General features: G+C 47.0%; 1 protein-coding gene across 1 annotated transcript in view; it reads right to left on the reverse strand.

Moving 5' to 3' along the window:
• CUEDC2 (CUE domain containing 2) overlaps window positions 1-11290 on the reverse strand; it is a 213201-nt gene extending 201911 nt beyond the window's left edge. Inside the window, exon 1 of the mRNA XM_086922232.1 lies at window positions 11165-11290. The gene's annotated coding sequence lies outside the window, so the exon portion shown is untranslated. The remainder of the gene's footprint in view (window positions 1-11164) is intronic.
• Window positions 11291-16089: the final 4799 nt, after the last annotated feature.

Genomic DNA, 16089 nt, shown 5'->3' on the forward strand with positions numbered 1-16089 from the left:
AGGAGATCTGGTCGATGGTGATTTTGTTCCAATTTCTTTGCAGAGTTGGTTGGGGGTGGTTGTTCGGTTTGGGTTTGTTGTAGGTAAAGTGGACGCAGCTGTGGTCAGTCCAAAGGAGATTCGTGGTGTGACTGAAGGAGACATGATTGCTGGAGATGAAGATAGGGTCGAGTGTATGACCTGCGATGTGGGTGGGGGAAGTGACAAGTTGTTTAAGTCCGAGGTTGGCGAGGTTGTCCAAAAGGGTGGTGGAGTTGTGGTCGTTGTGCTTTTCAAGGTGAAAGTTGAGGTCTCCCAGAAGGATGTAATCTTTGGAGGGGAGCGCGTGTGGAGTGATGAAGTCCGCGATGTCCTCACTAAATTGAGCGCGGGGTCCTGGAGGTCTGTAAAGGAGGGTGCCTCTGAGTGTGGTCTTGGGGTCGATGTGGATCTGGAAGTGGAGGTGTTCGGAGTTGGCGAGATTGACGTCTGAGCTGGTTGAGATGCGGATTGATTTCTTATGGACGATAGCGATTCCTCCTCCTGGGTCAGCACCGCCAAAACAACTGCTAAAGAAGGCTTATTGGTCATGGCGAATAAGAACTGCAAAGAAGTTGTTGATCCAGTAATGTGCTCTCTGCTTGTACTGTCTTTTATAATTCGCCCATCAATGCATTTTTTCTTTTAAAATATCACTGCTGATTCTGTAGGACATTTTTATATTTAGTATTGTTGAACTGTTTTTAACTGATGTATTGTATTGCTTTTATGATATGTTCTATATCGAAATAAAGCTTAAATCGAATCGAAATCGATAAAGCTACTCAATTACCCATTTAACAGACGGTGTGGTGTCATTTTTGGTGAGTTTGCATTGGGGGTGTTGTAGTGTGTGTGAAGCAAGCACGTCACAAATGCCTTCTGGATTTAGCCTTTCTACCTTGTGCCATGCTATCCTAAGAGAGCCGGAGGTCACGGTTCCAACAGTGGGTTCCTCCTTCCCGGCAAAATCAGGAGAGCAGAGGGTCTGGGCCTCTCTCTGACTTCACGTGCGTGACCTGTCCCAACAGGGAACCGATGTCAGAGATGCCCCAACGTATATGACCTGACCGAGCGGTGCCAGATACAGTAACTTTAATATACTTGAGCCGCGGCCGCAGATGAGAGTAACCAAATATACATGATACTCAACAGTGGTGTTTCAACAAAAAAAACACGGGACGCCTCACGCCTGGAATCCTTCGCCCTTTGCTGTGTGGTTAAAACTCTTGGGAAAATGAGTGTCGTCTTACTACCAGGTTTCTTTGATGTTGATCCTCCCAGACTTTGTAGATTGCGGTCTGCTGATCTGTCGATGCAATGTATGTTTTCATATACGTTTTAAACGTTTCCTGAGTTGCAAAAACTATTATCTTAAAGGTCGGAATAGGTTTTAATATAATAAATGCCATCAGGCTGCTAATTATTTAACTGCCCTGGAAAAGCGAATAGGTACTTTTATCAAATCGGGGGCCTCTGCTCAGTGAGAACGAGGTCTGGGAGCCATATGGACGTGAGCAAATTTAAATATTTAAAAAACAGAACCCTTGGTTAAAAAGGAAAGGATGAGTAGGTCTATTATGTATATATTCGCCAATGCAATTGAGTATGAGCCTAATGCTTTTTTTTTTATGGACGCATTGTGGAAAGTTGGCCTGGCATCTGAGTCCACTATTCTAGTGGGCACATTGCACCAGTCCAAACGACCCTTACTGATGGTAGGTTTAGACAACCTTTATAGAAAGCTATCCTAGTGGTAGCTGTGGAGAGCAGCCTTCAGGCTAAGTCTTGAAGGAATGTAAAGCAGCTTGTTTTACCAGTCTATAATCTCTTGAATGATCAAATGAAAGTACACCACACAAGGTATATATCAAATATAATATGTATTTATTCTAAACACAACCCCCCTAGTCTCTTTATGAGGCTAGAGGCAAAAGTACAATACAAGGACTTTAAATAGCACACAGTAAATAGCACAGTATATGTTATGCCCTAGGGGCCTCACAAACCATATACTAAAATAGTGGTATAAGAACCATGTGAAGGATAGAAGCTAGGCCTAGGGCCTGTAGAACCGCTGGGGCAACCAGGAACCACCCAAGGTAGGGACGCAGGAGGCCCAAGTGGAACGCGTTCAGTGTCTAAACACAGCCACGGATCACCTATTGATTTCTATGGAGAAATTACAAGTTACAATTTTAAAGATTAAGGACACTACGGGGTGAACTACGATGGAACCCTATTAGACTTTGACACTTTGAGAGCCAAGACCCACGGGAGCACCGGAGTACTCGTGTTACCTCACCCAGGGAAGCAAGGTGCATAGGTGTCTTTGGTGTTGGGTTTAGTCGTCGATTCCAATGGAGAGCTGCAAAGAAGTGCTGCAGGCGACCAGAGGAAAAGTGTCCGGGTGGATCGGAGATCTGAAGAACCTGAAAGCAGAGGGGAATAGAGTCTGGGTCACTAGCCAGTGACCAGGATGGCGACATAAAGATGCCAGCCAACGTCGGTTGCTTTCAGGTGAAGTAGGTGAATCTTGACTCTTCAGCCACGAGAACCAGGATGCGTCGACGACGACCAGAAGCTGAATTCGAGCTGTCCCACAAAGGACGTAGAGTGCTGCAGCGTCGGAACCCGGATTGGACCAAACACGCCTTTGCAACAGTCAAGTCAAGTCAAGTCATAAGATTTGTATAGCGCACTACATACCCAGAGGGTTTCAAGGCGCTTAGGAAGGGGAGGAGGATTATTTGTCAAATATCCACGTTTTAAGCGGCTTTCTGAACGCTAGGTGGTTCTGGGTGAGGCGAAGGTAAGCGGGGAGTGAGTTCCATGTTTTAGCAGCCAGGTATGAGAAGGATCTGCCTCCCATGGTGGTCTTGTTGATGCGGGGTACAGTGGCGAGGGCTTGGCTGGAAGAACGAAGTTGGCGGGAGGGGGTGTAGAAGGACATTCGAGAGTTGAGGCAATCTGGTCCGATGTCGTAGAGTGATTTGTGTGCGTGGGTAAGCAGTCGGAAAGTGATTCTCTTATTGACGGGTAGCCAGGAGGTCTTTAAGGTGACCAGAGATGTGTTCGTTGCGTGGGATGTCTAATATGAGCCTGGCTGAGGCGTTTTGGATTCGTTGGAGTTTCTTCTGGAGTTTAGCGGTGGTACCTGCGTAGAGGGTGTTTCCGTAGTCCAGTCGGCTCGTGACCGGAGCGTGGGTGACTGTTTTCCTTGTTTCGGAGGGGATCCAGCGAAATGTTTTTCTGAGCATGCGAAGAATGTTGAAGCAGGAAGAGGATACGGCGCTGACTTGTCTGTTCATTGAGAGTGAAGAATCCAGGATGACTCCAAGGTTCCGTGCGTGGTCTGTCGGGATGGGTGCTTTTCCGAGGGCTTCCGGCCACCAGGAGTCGTCCCAAGCGGAGGGGGATGTGCCTAAGATGAGGACTTCTGTTTTGTCTGAGTTCAGTTTCAGACGGCTTTGTTTCATCCATTCGGCAACTTCTTTCATTCCTTCGTGTAGGTTAGTTTTGGCGGTGCTGGGATCATTGGTGAGGGAAAGGATCAGTTGAGTGTCATCCGCGTAAGAGATGATGTTGAGGTTGTGTTGGCGTGCGATGGCCGCGAGGGGGCTCATGTATACGTTGAAGAGGGTGGGACTGAGTGAGGATCCTTGAGGTACGCCGCAGATGACTTCAGAGGCCTCGGACTTGAATGGAGGAAGGCGGACTCTCTGGGTTCTTCCGGTGAGGAACGAGGTGATCCATTCAAGTGCTTTTCCTTGAATTCCGATGTTATTGAGGCGTTGTAGAAGGGTGCTGTGGCAGACTGTGTCGAATGCTGCAGAGAGGTCGAGGAGGATGAGGGCGACTGTGTCTCCATTGTCCAGTAGAGTTCGAATGTCGTCTGTTGCTGCGATGAGGGCGGTCTCAGTGCTGTGTTTTGCTCGGAAGCCAGATTGTGAGGGGTCGAGGGATTTGTTGGCTTCGAGGAAGGCGGCGAGCTGGTTGTTGACGGCTTTCTCGATGACTTTGGCTGGGAATGGAAGAAGTGAGATGGGGCGGTAATTTTTGAGTTCGGTGGGGTCCGCTGTTGGTTTTTTCAGAAGGGCGGTGAGTTCAGCGTGTTTCCAGTCTTCTGGGAAGGTAGCGGAGTTGAAGGAGAAGTTGATGACGTCTCGGAGGTGCGGTGCTATGACGGAGTCTGCTTTGTTGAAGATGTGGTGAGGGCATGGGTCTGTGGGGGATCCTGAGTGGATGGAATTCATCAGGCGGATGGTGTCCTCAGTGGAGATTGGGTTCCAGGCGTTAAGGGTGTTCACGGGGGGAAGATGTTCAGCAGATGGTAGGGTGTGTTGGTTTCCGGGTTGGTTGTCAAAGCTGTTGTGGATGTCTGCAATCTTGTTGTGGAAAAAAGAGGCTAGGGAGTCGCAGAGGGTTTGAGAGGGGGTGATGTCGTTGGCGTTGGCCGAGGGATTGGAAAATTCCTTGACGATGTTGAAAAGTTCCTTGCTGTTGTGGGCGTTGTTGTCAAGTCGATCCTTGAATGCTGTTTTCTTGGCTTTTCGGATCAGTTGGTGGTGAGTGCGGGTGGCGCTTTTGAAGGCGTCCTTGGTGCTGGTGGTGCAACCCACGCAAGAAGACAAGATTGGCTTTGGTGCAGACCAGCAAGGTCTGAGGGACTCACCCTTTGGAGGGGAGTCAGGGCATGTCTGGACAGCCAGGAAAGCCCAAGAAACAAAGGATTGGCCTTCATGGGGACCCACTAGCCAACGGACTAGAGATCGCGAAGGAGTCTCGAGCGGCGGTGAAGAAAGGGGATTCACGGGTCACTTGTGGAGTGCTGGCCTCTCCGCTTCGGTGCAAAAGGTGCTCGAGGCAAGGGCAACAAATAGCCCAATGCACAACTTCAGGAAGTAGGTGCAGTTGCAAAATTGCAGGATGTCCAGGAGTTCCAGTCCCACGTCTCCCGTGTCGGATGCGGGTCTGAGCTTTGCTGGGATCTCGTGTCGGACTCAGAGATGTCTGGAAGTCCGTGTCCTGTGTCGCAGATTCTTTGGGATCCGGCGGGAGCCTCGAAAATGCAGACCGGCAAGATGCTCTTAGGTGCCTGTTTGAACAGGGAGGTCACTCCTTGACCCCAAGGGAGATTTCTTCCGTCTTCCAGTCGATATGGAATGTCGAAGGTCCAAGATATATGTTGCAGAGTTTCGTCCAGGGTAATCTAAAGTCCTAGGGACTCGGGTCCTATACTTATACTAAGTTTAGGGGATGGACTAACTCTAAGGTCCCACATATGGGAGGACCTGGGGAGGGGGTGGTTACACCCCTTCCCCTTTGTCTAGTTTCACGCCAGAGCTGGGGCAGAGTGCCCCAGCAACCGGTTTGAACTGGGAAATGCGTGGAGCACTTTGTATGCCCCAGGCTGGGTCTGAAAAGCATTCACTGAATGCAACCCACCCTGCCACAATACACTAAAGCCTGTCTGGAGTGGTGCTGGCACCTCCCTGGACAGGAAACCTATTGTCCAGGCCTCCCCTGCCGGAGTTTCATCCAGCAACAGGAGGTCAGACTCTTGTCAGTGGCAGCAGCATCCATTTTGTGATGCTGAGGCTCCGTTTAACTTTAACCGGGTATACCAGGTTGTACATGTCTTCTCCCGCTAGAAGGGTGGAATGCTACCCCACCACTAGAACTGGTGGGGGGGTAATATTCCAAAGTGTTTGACACCAAATACAACATGTTTTGATAAAGCCAAACCAAAGTTAGCATTAACCGAGAGGATTATAATGCACGTAAGAGTATATGGTATGGCTATATCTTAGAACACCAACGGGAAGGATTTCCGAAAGCTGCAGAGGGGCTCAGCTCATGCTAGGGCACCCTCTCACACAAAATCAAGCACTCTGCCTCAGGATTGTCAAGGCCTGCCATAAGAGTGAATTATAGATTACTATGGGTCTATATGTATAGGTAGATATAAGTATACTATAAGTAAGAAGTGCTTACACCACCTTACCCAGGCTGCAAGTGCAGACCTGTGGTGCCATGTTGGAAGGCTTCCCAGGCGTGGCATAATACATGCTTCAGCCCCTGGTAGGCCTCTGGGGTACCTATGCCATCGGTAGGCCTCTGGGATATCTATGCCCTTGGTGCCCAAGGTACCATATACTGGGGGCTCACAAGGTAACTCAGTAACTAATCTGGTATGTACCTAATGTACATGGAATCAATTTAGAAAGAGAGCAGCTAGGCTGTGGTCCTGATTAGCAGGGCCACAGCCAGACTAAAGTCGAAAAACCAGTGAAACACAGCAAAAAGTGGGGGTAACCATAGGAATCAGACCCTACTCTCCTACACGCATCCTACCAGAGTTAAATCTAGGACCAGTCTAGATGTTAGTATTTAATCTGTTTTGTGTTCGTCCTTTTTCATATGTCGCCCTAGTTTGTTAAAAATGATGTCCCCCCCCCCACTTCAAATCCAGACACATCCAGCTAAATGCAAATGTAGTCTGACTCGAGTGACGGTCACACATTTTTTCATAAATGTCACACCAGTATAATTAAGTGAGCGGCCCGGTGTCCGTAACGCCGCCTGCTACTGCAAGTTCAGTTAACAATAACTTGCAGTAGTTAATAAACTAAAAGAACAGCGAGTACTCTGTAGCAAGCAGAAACCATTTATGTAATTTTAAAAACATACACTTGCTGTATAGATATGCAGCTTTGCCAGTTCACCCTTCAGCGGAGCCTCTCTTCCTGCTGTCGAGTACATCTTCCCGCCCACACTGTCAAGACTCCACCTCCGTAAGTGCTCTCGTACCAGATATCAGCTTTTCCAGTTAGATGCTGGCAGAGTTATAGCTTTTCCCTCCATGCGAGGGAAACTCTTGCAAACAGTTTTTCCTTTCCCAAAAGTTCCATGCTAAGCTTTCCGGCCGCATGATGTGAGTCAGTGACATCCCCCTCTGCACCACCAGACTGACATCAACTACTTCGGATCATCAGCTGCTCCCCCTGTTGCAGTATTCTGTCTCCTTCAGTGTAAATCATAATGCATACTGTATAGCGAGATGAGCACTGCCGACAACTTGGCACAGCTTTAGGCTCCTGTGCACCCCGACACAGTGACTGCCCGCAGGAGCACAGCACTCCTCCAGTCCCCACTTCCTAAATAATCACCGACCTCACTTCCTTCCAGGACGTGAGATCACACCTCTCACCACCCCCGCAGAGCCAAAGCGAGTAATCACCACACAACCACTGAGGGCAGGCCTGCCCGGGTGTCTCGGTATTTGGCACAGAGCTACGTTGGCTGGGTGACTCAGTCCTCTCCTGCGCAGCGCGGGCGGGAATACCAATGGCGTAGGCTATTTAAGATACATTGTCGCACCAAACAGTACACAATATTAACTGTTACTAAGCCGGTATTGGTGGCAGCGCCTGGGGCCGAAAATCTGCATGGAGAAGGTCAACAGTATAGACAACAATTGGTCCTTGACATAATTATACCATAGAAAATAATCATTACATTCGGTTAAGTTGATTTACTCTAAACCAAGACTGAATCTGTATTGTTAATTCAATAAGTAATACTAGCCCACATTGATAGAATGTCACACAGTCAGCACCAACAAACCAATAGAACCGAGAAAAAAAGTCCAATCAGGTCGGTCTGTTTAATATACAGTATAACAAAGTTTAGAATTTAACGTATCTCTATACATGTATTTACATAGATAATAAACCAAAATACATTTCTATAATAAAAGAGAACGTGCACAGAGAAAGAGGAAAAGTGTGTGCTCAAGTGAATGATCAAGAAGATCAGAGAAACATAGTGTAGGTCATTTATATACAAGGAAAAACGAGCCTGCCCTGGATAACGCTTGTAAAAAATGTACTTCTTTTTTACTAGCTTGTATGCTATATACAGTTCCGTAGTCCTTAGTTTGCACGAATGGCAATGGGATTTATGGAAATGGGGCAGGGGACAGGGGTCAGTAGGTGCAGGCTCCCAAAGGGGAATGTCGTCGACGTTTCGACCCAACCATACAACGGGTGGTTCAAGTCCTCAACAACGGGTCTTCATCAGGACGGGGTAATAGGGGAATGTCTTTCAGAGTGCACGTCAGTTAAAAACTCAATGAGTATGAGGAAATAACGAGACAGATGGCAACACTCTATAATGGCTGAATTTCCTTTTGTGTGTAACCTGTGATTTTCCTTGCTGCAATTGTTAACTGAATATTGCATTCCTGAGTCTTTCTATGTGTGACATATATACTGCTAATGTTTTGAATATATGTACCTTTATATCCCGTAATGTATAACCCTGTTGGATTTATTGTGATGCCTTATTAGTCACATTGCCTCTGTTTTCTTTCATCCAACTATCACTGACTTGTGGGTTGACGCTGCACACTCAAGGCGTCAATCAATTAAGGCACTATTGCAAATATGACCAACTATCCATTCGGTCTTTTGAAACACAAATTTCACGATTTAGTGAGGCTCCGTTTAAAAACATTGCGCGTTGATTTGATGCGCACATCCTGAAGAAATAGGGAGATACTTTCTATCTTGAAACAGTAATTTCACAATTGTGTGAGGTTTTGTCAAAAAGCATTGCGCGTTGTTGTTTTGCGCACATCTCGGTGGGATAGGGAGACACGAACAATCTCCTAGCAACCCGCCGGACGCCATGACATATGCGCGTCGGTTGCCCGGTTACTAGGGTAGCTACGTCGCGTTGGTTTGCTTCCGCATTCCATAACGCGAGTTGGAGTTGGAGAGCTGTGCGCCACACTGAGCTAGAGGATTTATTACTCTATGCTGTTTACAGCGAAACGGGGTAGGTTAAAATTTGAAACCTTGACTAGACTACGTGTCATTAAGCAACTTTGTATATAATTACAACCACAGCGTCTAACAGAGACGTCTCTCGCCCCATCTCTCTTTTTTTAGCACTTGATGTCAGATTCTTTGAAAACATCCCCGAACTAACGCGTGGGTGAGTACTTACATGTGTGACTATGTGGTTATATTGATCCCTCACGATTGAATTATATATACAGTCAATCCAATTGGTATGCAACAAGCCTCATAAATTACGATCCTGGTACATGACTGGGTGGCTCTCTCTCTTTTAACTATGGTTGAAACCCTAAATCATTGACTTAATCTGCGAAAGCTGCCATTATGTAAGTGAATCTGCCGCTTTTATTTAATGAAGAAAAATGTTCCCTTTGGTATGTAGCAAATCACATGGGAAATAACCTGTGTAGCACTAATGGCTACTCTTTCCTTTCTTCATTTTACAGTAATATTTTGGAAACTATCTAATTTTGAGTGCGGACCAATCGTCGCACTGTTGTCGAAGCACCACGAAAGGGTGAGTGCATTTCCATGACCGTCACTATTGGACTCATTTGATATGATCTAGTGATACTTAGCCCCACTTTTCATTTATCATTACAGGTGCCCAATGATACTAGTTTTTAACTGACGTGCACTCTGAAAGACATTCCCCTATTACCCCGTCCTGATGAAGACCCGTTGTTGAGGACTTGAACCACCCGTTGTATGGTTGGGTCGAAACGTCGACGACATTCCCCTTTGGGAGCCTGCACCTACTGACCCCTGTCCCCTGCCCCATTTCCATAAATCCCATTGCCATTCGTGCAAACTAAGGACTACAGAACTGTATATAGCATACAAGCTAGTAAAAAAGAAGTAAATTTTTTTACAAGCGTTATCCAGGGCAGGCTCATTTTTCCTTGTATATAAATGACCTACACTATGTTTCTCTGATCTTCTTGATCATTCACTTGAGCACACACTTTTCTTCTTTCTCTGTGCACGTTCTCTTTTATTATAGAAATATATTTTGGTTTATTATCTATGTAAATACATGTATAGAGATACGTTAAATTCTAAACTTTGTTATACTGTATATTAAACAGACCGACCTGATTGGACTTTTTTTCTCGGTTCTATTGGTTTGTTGGTGCTGACTGTGTGACATTCTGTCAATGTGGGCTAGTATTACTTATTGAATTAACAATACAGATTCAGTCTTGGTTTAGAGTAAATCAACTTAACCGAATGTAATGATTATTTTCTATGGTATAATTATGTCAAGGACCAATTGTTGTCTATACTACTGAATACCCAGGTCCTTGGACTACACTGGGTCAACCCCTGTTTTATAGCAATTGGAGAAGGTCAACGGCACGCCCTCTATCAGCCTGACGTAGACTTACTTCAGCGCTGGTACAGCAGACAGTGAGTGGCAATAAAATGCGTGACAATGTATTTCAGTGCGGTGATGCGGAACACTACACTGAAATGCGTTAGTCACTCCTGATGCGTGATACTTGGCAGCAATGTGTGTCTCCCCCCCCCCCCCGAAATTTAGGGTCTCCAACGCCAGTGTGGGCATTCCCCCCAGAATTATAGGGTCTCCTACGCCACTGTGTGCGTCCACCCCCCCCCATGCCCCCCCCTCCCACACGAATAATAGGGTCTCCTACGCCACTGTGTGCAGGAGTTATGGATAATGTGCTACATGGTTTAACACTTATAATGTCCCAAACGCAAACTCAAGCATAAAATACATTATCATTTAAAATACTGACTAATAGCCTTAAGTCTCGCAAATGCGAGCCCAATTGCATTGAAAATGCTTGTTTTTTCACGGCGCTCCATATCTTGCCCTCCTCACCTCTCTCGTACACCACTCAAATTTTCAATAAATAGACAATTAAATAGGAGGAGTGGGCGGCAAATTGTCTTCGCCCAGGAAGCTCTGTGTCAGCTCCTCTTAAAGCTTTAAAATGAAAAGTTCAAACTGATTAGCATTTCAACCAAAGGACCGTAATTTTGTATTTGAAAGATTCGAAAGACCACTATGCATGAACAAAATGTTTTTACAATGAAAGCACAATCAGCAAGAAGTTTCTGGTTTGGATCTACCGCCTGCACAGTTGCATTCTGGGCTGCATACCTGATATAAAGGGGAGGTGACCCTGCTGGTTAACCCTACCAAAGAAACGTACCTCAAGGAACTAGAGAATATTATGGCTAAACAGCCACAGGCTTATGTTGCGGCAAACAAAGTCGGTAGTCTCACCTCAGTAAGCCTAATTACTTACCTCTGAGGCGCTGTTCAAACCTGCCGCTGACCGATATTCTTATCGCACGGCCGCCATATTAGCAGTAAACAATTACTACGTCAGGAGGACGCTGATCACACGACCGCCATTTTTTTAAAAATGAAACGATGACGTCGAACAAACGCTACTCACATGACCACATCTTCGCGGCGCCAGCATAGTATTAAAGTCAACCTGTGTCGAATCTTGCACCCCATCTGATTATAGCATTCATTTTGCGGCTAACGTAGTGAAATATAATTCACCCTAGTCGACTTCGTTCAGTAATTAAAAAATGCTTCATTCGCAGTCGGACAGAAGTAGCTTGTCCTTCGCAGTATGTAGGACAGGTTGACAGAAAAAATAATAAATACGTAGGCTAGGGAGCGCAGAGGTATCAAGTTTCCTAGGTCCAAGTATGACTAGTTCATATAGTCCAAGGTTTTTGCTTTGTTTTACAGTTCCATCGTGAGTGATGATATTTTTTTCTTTGCATTCTGGGACTTGTAGTCTTGTGGCGGCTGGTAGGATTTGAAAGTGGTGCTGAATAGGCGCAATACATCAATTAGTGCGAGTGGGCGACTAGAACGATCCCAATTTATAGGAGATGTGTTCCAGAAGAGTTTCACAGTGAGAAAACAAGCAGTTACAATGCAACGGTCTCGCCTTTGCAAAAGTTAGAGCTATTGGCATTGTAATTGACAAAATGTTTACTTATGTGTTTGTTTTGAAAACAGATAAATAAATGCCATTGTCATTTACAATGCCAATAGCTTAATCTCTCGCAAATGCCACACACAAACACAGAGAGCCCCCCCACGCACAGAGCCCCCCAACACACACAGTCCCACACACACACACAGAGCCCCCCACACACAGAGCCCCCCACACATACACAGAGCCCCCCCCCACACACACACAGAGCCCCCCACACACAGAGCTACACACACACACAGAACCCCACACACACAGAGCCCTCCCCACACACACACAGAGTCCCCCCCACACACACACGCACAGAGCCCCTCACACACACACACACACACACACACACACAGACCTTCACACACACACACAGAGACCCACAATAAGAGAAAGAAAACAAAAAGGTAAGGAAAAGGAGGAAGAGGAAGAGTGAAAGAAAGTAAATAGAGAGAAGGGGAAATTTGGCGAAAAGAAAAGGTGGAATTCGCATGTGAAAAGAAAGTAAAGAGGGAGAATGAGGTAAAAGAAATTAAAGAAAGATAATGGAATATGGGGCAACGAGAATGAAGCTAATGAAAACGAAGGGGAAAGGAAGATTACAGAAAGAAAGAAATGGCACTTGAAACAGGGAGAAAAGGGAATCAAGTTATGAAAATGGAAGAGAGAACATCACAAATAAAATGGAGCGGAGTGGGATGAGAGAAAGAAGCTATAGAGAGAGTGTTGACGAGGCATAAAGAAATAAACACAATTAAGAAAGGAGGAAGGAGGCAGATAGAAAGAAGCCAGATTTTTGCACAAGAAAAGGAAAGGAAACAGGTAAAGGACCCAAAGAAACTGGGACAAAAGTAGAGAGAACGACAAGAAAGGAAAGGGAAGAAAATGGATCAGAGGCAAAAACAGCCAACAAAGAGAACACAAGAAAGGTAGTGAAAAGGAGATGGGCTTGAAAAGCAGCTTGTTTGCTGGAAAGGACATAACAATACAGCAGAGAAATGAGCTGAAGCTACAAGTGTGCGCAGCCCGCCAAATCCATCGCTGCTGCCTTGCACGTTCCAGATGTGAGCAGCTACAAGAAGCCGACAGCTAATAGGTGAACCGAGATCAACCAGACTTTGAAAGCGGAGTACCGTGCACATTAGAAGAAAATTACGAGGTAACGAGGGCGCCGGGTGCTACAAGTTTCAAGAGCGCAGGTACAGGGCCGCCTCTAAACAAAGGTGATGCAGATAGACGCCGTGAGAAGTGAGTGATAGAGGCCCTCTGGTACCCACCCAGCCAGTGACCGGAGGATGCGAGAGTTATATGATGAGTAAAGACAGGCCACCGCTTCCAGGCAGGAACTCTAGGCGGAAGTCTCTGGTCATCACATCCGAAAATTAGTGAGAGCCTAAGCATGCATTGCAGCGTGTGTTGGGCCCATCTAGTGATGGCTTCCTTCCCCTGGCTTAGTATAAACATGTAATACACAGTGTGCAGGTCACCGCTCCCAGACAGACACACTTGTCTCTGCAACCAGTCACATGTGTAGGGCACCTCAGAGTCACAAGACACGGGTGGCTCATAGACACAGCGGGTGGCCCCCCCGGTCACAAGACACAGTGTGGCCCTCCCAAGTCACCAAATCCAGACATAGGATGTGGGGTCCCTGTGGTCACCTTGTCCAGACATATAACGAGTGGGTGACCCTCGGGTCAAGAGACACTGCGAGATTTTAATCAAGTTTACAAAAACACAGTTGCGGGCTGTCAAAAGACACTGTGTGGAACGTTTGCCACAATGTCCAGACAGGCAAAAAAGTCTGAGTCCCCTTTGGTGACCGCCCCAGTCATTTCAGATGATCTAAACACATGGGCACAAGGTAAGCGTGTGGGACCCTCAGCTGACCACGTCCAGCCAGACACCGTGTGAGTGGCCCTCGGGTCACCAGGTCCACTGACACAGTGTGCGGACCCCTGAGGTAGCCAGGTCCAGCTGTACAGAAGGAGTGGCCCTAAGCTGGTCATATCCAACCAGGTACATTGAATGGTGTCTCCAGTAGCTAGGTCCTGCCAGACATACTGTGTGGGTACCTATGGTCACAATACACGGTGTACAGGACCACAGAGGTCACAGTACTTGGTGTGCAGGGCTCCGACAAACCTGTGTGTGGGGCTCACCAGTCACCCCATTCAGCCATTGCGCAGACCCTAGACATGCAGATGCCAGCCTCTGCGTGTGGGTCCCTCTGGTCTTCAAACACAGTATGTAGGACCCCATTGGTTACAATAATCGTTGTGTGGGGCCCGGGCTGATCATAAAAGTGCAGACCATTCCGGTCACAATACAAAGTGCGCGGGGCACAGTAGTCATAAAACATGGTGTACAGGGCCCCTCTGTAAACAAGTCCCTGCCAGACAGTGGGCGGGGCCTACCAGTCTCTGGTGAGACCCTAACAAGCAGATGCCGGCCCTTCCGACTGCAAAACACAGTGTGCTGGCCTCTATTATCACTCCACGATGTATGAGGTGCCCACCGATCCTAATACACAGTGCGGGCCCCAGCAGGTCACCATACAAGGTATGCGGGCCGGCTACTTGCCACACACAGAATGCGGGGGCCCGCTTGACACAATATTTAGGGCAGACTCCCCTAGTCACAATACACGGTGTGCTGGCCCACATTGGTCTTAAATCTGATCACGCAGCCCTTCCCATCACATGACCATGTGGGGTGGGACTCTCGGATCACAGGCCATATTATAAACATGCAAGCACTGAACACAGCAAGATACGAGCACTTTACAAATCTCTACATTGAGTTTTATTAAAAAAAGGAACACGCTGTGATAATCACAAGCTCGGTTTGTTGGAACAGCCCGGAATTTTATTATTTATTCCATTTGTATAGCGCGTTATCACCGATTGGTCTCTAAGCGCTTGTACTTGAAAAACTGATCATTACAGAGAACAGGCAACCAAATTATATTAGACCCCACGCTTCTCGGAAGAGTACCGTTTTTAACATTCGCCTAAAAGGCAATAGCTTCGGTTCCTTCCGTAAGCCGAGTGGTAACTTATTCCAAGCTGCCGGTAGGGTGGTCGAGAAAGCACGTCCACCGCAGGTAGCCATGCGGTTGCGCGGGCTACCAAAAGAGTGTCCTCAGACGAGCGCAGGGTCCTTCTAGGGATGTACTGCACCAGTCTAGCTTTAATGTAACTAGGAGCATTACCGTAGACTGCCTTATGCGCGATGCACAGACCTTTGAATAAAATCCTCTGCCTAATAGGGAGCCAATGTAATTGGCATAGAAGAGGAGAGGCATGCGTGCTTCTGGATTTTCCAAAGATCAGTCTAGCTGCATCGTTCATCACTATTTGCAGTCTTGAAAGTTGTTGCTGAGGGAGCCCAACATAGAGGGTATTCCCATAGACCAAACGTCCTAAAATCATTGCGGACACCACAGTCCTTAAAGTGGAAAAAGACAGCATTTGAGAGATTTTCCGGAGTTGCCTTAGGAGGCCAACGCATGTGCCCACCACCGACGACACTTGGTTCTTCATAGATAGATTACCATCAATGTGGATGCCCAAGCTTTTCACCACCCTAGCTGGTGCCGGGGTCCTACCCAACTCCTGAGGCCAGAAGCGATCGTTCCACGGGTTGCCCGAGATGGTAATTGGCAACACTTCGGTCTTCTCTGGGTTGATCTTCAAGGAGTTGGTGGACATCCAGTTACTCGTAAACTTTAAGATGTTATGCAACCTGGCTTGGGCTCCAGATGAATCCTCAATTCGTATGATAATCTGTGTGTCGTCGGCATAGTTGTAGATCTGACAAGCCATCTGATTAAGAGCAGAGATCAGTGGCTGTAAATATATATTAAAACGGAGCGGTGAAAGGACAGAGCCCTGCGGAACTCCACAGGTTATGGCCGCTGATGTAGAAACCAGGTCTGACAGCTGGACCCTCTGTGACCTTCCCTGCAGGAATGAAGTTAGCCAGCCTAGCGCGGTCCCCCCGATGCCCAGATCTCTCAGGCGTTTCAACAGTAAGTTGTGACACACCGTATCAAACGCGGCTGAGAGATCTAAGAGCGCCAGGGCCACGGGGATCTTTTTGTCAGCTCTACATCTTAATTCGTCCAAAATGGATACCATCTCCAGCTCCGTACTATGATGTTTTCGAAAGCCAGCCTGATTTCGCTCTAACAAGGCGTTGGTCTCCAGATGTTTCGAAAG

This window comes from Lissotriton vulgaris, chromosome 5, assembly GCF_964263255.1.
Source record: "Lissotriton vulgaris chromosome 5, aLisVul1.2, whole genome shotgun sequence".
Classification (NCBI taxonomy): domain Eukaryota; kingdom Metazoa; phylum Chordata; class Amphibia; order Caudata; family Salamandridae; genus Lissotriton; species Lissotriton vulgaris.